We start from the raw sequence: 3,789 nt of genomic DNA on the forward strand, positions 1-3,789 counted from the left end.
CCCTAGCTGTCTGGTACCCGGCCCTGAAGCGACTAGGGCAGGTGGACCGTGGCCCAGTGTATAGCAGCTGGGCAGAGGATATGGACTCTGGGCAGATTGGTTCACATATGAAGGCATGTCACATACCATCTCTAGAGCAGGGCACCTTGGAGCGGCAGTCTCCCCAGGGTTAGTGAGGCTTCGGATATCAAAGCATCAAATACAGAAACCAGATAATGTGGTTATTACACTTGTCAGTGTTTGTCCTACTTTTTAATGTCAAGCTAAAAAACAATAACCTTCACACTGATGTGTCTTAAAATATACATCTACCTTTAATTTTGCCTAAATTTTAAGCCTACTTTCTTATTACTAAGTACCACACACGTCCCCAGTATATTTTATTTCAGTGTGGTTTGTTTCATTTGATGTGTTACTTATTGCTGCGTACCCCAAAATTTGTGACTGAAAACATCAAGCGCTTATTATTTCACAGTATATGTGGTCAGGAATTCTGGTGTGACTTAGCCAGTGGTTCTGTTTGAGATCCATCGGGGCCTCTGTGCTGTCGAGGCTGGACAGGGAAGGATCTGAGCCCACTTGTGGCTGTGAGAAGGCCTCAGTTTCTTGCCACATGGGTCTCTTCACAGAGTTACTACAGGATAGGGCAGTTGACTCCCAAGAAAGAGGGAGAGGAAGCCCCAAGAAGCCACAGTCTTTTTATAACCCAATCTTGGAAATGACATCCCAATTTCTGCCATATTCTGTTCATTAGAAGGTAGTTACTAGGTCAACCCCAAACCTAAGGGGAAAGGGCATGAATTCCAACGGTGAATCACTGGGGATTGTCCTCAAGTCTGCCTGCCACAATTCATAACTTTATTTCAACACAATTGCTTTTCTTTGTAATTTGATGTATTTTTTTTGGCATTTAAATCATTATTCTAAAAAAGGGCTCAAAGGCTTCTCTAGCTGTACACAGCAAATATAGCTTAAGAGACTCTGCTCTAGTGACAGACAGATCAGGGTTCAAACCCTGCCACACCTACCAGCCATATGTACCTTCAGCAATTGCTTCATCTTTGCATCCACTGTTGTTCCAACAATAAGATAAAGGTGATAATAATAATATGCATCACAGACAGGTTGTAGGGATTAAACGAGACTGTGCATATAAAGTATTAACATTCTGCTGAGTATATTAAGTACCCAATAAATGCCAGCTATTTATCAATACAGAAGAGAATGTGTATGAATCTCACACACACGCACAGTTGTCTGTTTCACATAATTACAAACCCCGGGGTCATGTTTGTTGATGGTTGTTTTCCATATTTTCCTCCCTGTTGTATACCTTAAATGTCTTAGGGAACATATGTGATGAAGCCCAATGTTTGTACCTGCTCCTACACCAAAAAGGCCCATGTAAAATCTAAGTATTATTGTACCCAGCAGTAAAAATATAAATCACATCAGCAGAAGGACCAAACGATGAGCCCAAATGGTCCATGGAGAGGGGATGCATCGATCAGGGAGCTTCTCATTGACAGAATCTCAAGCCTGACAGTTTGCATTTGCAACCAGTAGAACACCTGCTGGGCAGAAGTCAGCTAAGTAGTGGAAGAGGAATCGGGGCAAGATCAGTCTTTCCCATTAGTCGTTGCAGTTGAGAAAGGAGGAGGCGGAGAAGGGATCCCAGCTACCCTGTTGCCGCGTAACCTGTTCGCCAAGCCCTTTTAACAGAGGGAGCTGGAAACCCAAGGGAGTCAAGAATGGCTCGCTGCCTCCATGTGTTCATTCCTGTGCGTCTGAACACCAGGAAGATGGGACGTGAAAGAGGCAGGCCAACTCTGGGTGCAGCTGGAAACGGCTGGCTCACCCACTCTGCAGAAGCCTCTGGCTGGCGTTCCTCCGCTGCTGTGGGCCTGCCTCCGTAGCAGGCACTCGGATCATGTCACAAAGGGGGCGCCTGTCACCGTGGAGCAGTAAGCATGACAGGTCAGTTCTGATTTCCCAGCAACCACGAGGGGAAACTGAAAATTCTTTGTTCCTCTGCGCTCCCCGCCCCCCCTGCCAGCTCACTTTCATTTCGCGGGCACAGCTGTTCGAAACCGTACCAGAGAATTGGACTTGAAGTATCTTGATTAGCACTCGAATTAAAATTAAAGCACTCAAGCAAAGGGTACCTGGGGATCTCTCTGTATTATCTCCTACACCTGCATGTGACTCTGTAATTATCTCAAAAAGTATAATTTAAAAAATCAAGCTAGAGTGTACCGTGACAGGAGGAAAGAACACCACCTGCCCCTCCAAAAAAAAAAAAAAAAAAAGCCCCATCCTGAAAATCACCTTTTTGTTGATTTTGTTAGATGACCCTCCTCAGCCAAGCTACGCCCACGTAGATACTGTTCTTTGTCAAGTGGAAGGTCATGCATCAGAAAATGACACCTGCTCCTCTTTCTTTCTCCTCGCCAGTCTAAGTTCCTCAGTAGCAACTGTAAAGAATACCTCTGGTGGAGAGTTCCCATGGTGGCTCAGCAGTTAATGAACCCAGTTAGTATCCACGAGGATGCAGGTTCTATCCTGGGCTCCCTCGGTGGGTTAAGGATCCAGTGTTGCCGTGACCTGTGGTGTAGGTCGCAGACGCAGCTCGGATCCCGGGTTGCTGAGGCTGTGGCTGTGGTGCAGACCGGCAGCTCCAGCTCCGATTAGACCCCTAGCCTGGGAACCTCCATCTCCCTCAGGTGTGGCCATAAAAAACAAAAAACCAAGGAAAACAAAAAAACAACAACCACCCACCTCTGGTGGTATAAACAAGGACTGCTAAGAGTATTTGCCCCGGAGAGGAGGGACCAGGAGAGAAAAGAAGATACACCTGTCAAGATCCTTTCGGACTTTTAAATTTCATATCATGTGTGCCTGATACCTTGTCCAAAGATATTACCCCCCAATCTCGCACAGCCTTCGAGGGTCCAGCACAAACGTGACCAAGTCTGTGAGCCTCTCCATCCTACTAGGGTGAACTCACCATTCCCTCCTGTGTGCGTCATAGCCCAGTGACAATCAAGCCTGGCTGAAAAACCTGAGAGCTTTTTGAAAAATGCCTATGCTCCGGCCGCACCCCAGGCCCGCTGAGTGAGAATCTCCGCGAGAGGAAGTCAGTAGGTCATGGTAATGTGTGCTCAGGATTAAGACCTTCTGCCCTGGCACTTTATGGAGCCAAGATTCAAGCACTCACCCTAAAAGTAAACGCTGAATAAATGGGTTACAAAAATTCAACACACTTGCACACCTTTTATCGCCTTCTGGCTCCAGAGCAGCCCTGTGAGCCGTGCGCTGTTGCTCAGAAGGGGAGAGGAAGAGGAGGGGTGCTGGACGTCCCCAAGGGCCCCTCCGAGCTTTCGGTTCTACACGTCTTTGGGTTGACTCCCCTGAGATTACAACTGGGTTTGGTGTTCCTCACCCAAATTGCAGCACCTGACACACAGGCGGTGTTTAACCAGTTTATCAGCAAAGAGAAAATGAGTAGTCCAGCAGAGCAGCAGGAAGTGTCTCCTAGGCATCCAGAGCCCCACCGGCGGCTCACCCGAGAGGCTTCCCAGATTATGAGTAAGCATTTTATCTTCCTGCATCTCTAACTGCTGATTGACCCTCATCAAATCACCACACTTGCACGTTCAAAATGCATAGCTCCAGGCTCAGACCTGCTGAACCAGGATTTGGAGGGATGATATTCAGGAATATCTGTTTTTTCAAATGAATTGTTCTTTGTGTGTGTGGAAATACACGTAACACAAAATTCACCATTTG

The sequence above is a fragment of the Sus scrofa genome, chromosome 8 (genome assembly GCF_000003025.6).
Source record: "Sus scrofa isolate TJ Tabasco breed Duroc chromosome 8, Sscrofa11.1, whole genome shotgun sequence".
Lineage (NCBI taxonomy): Eukaryota > Metazoa > Chordata > Mammalia > Artiodactyla > Suidae > Sus > Sus scrofa.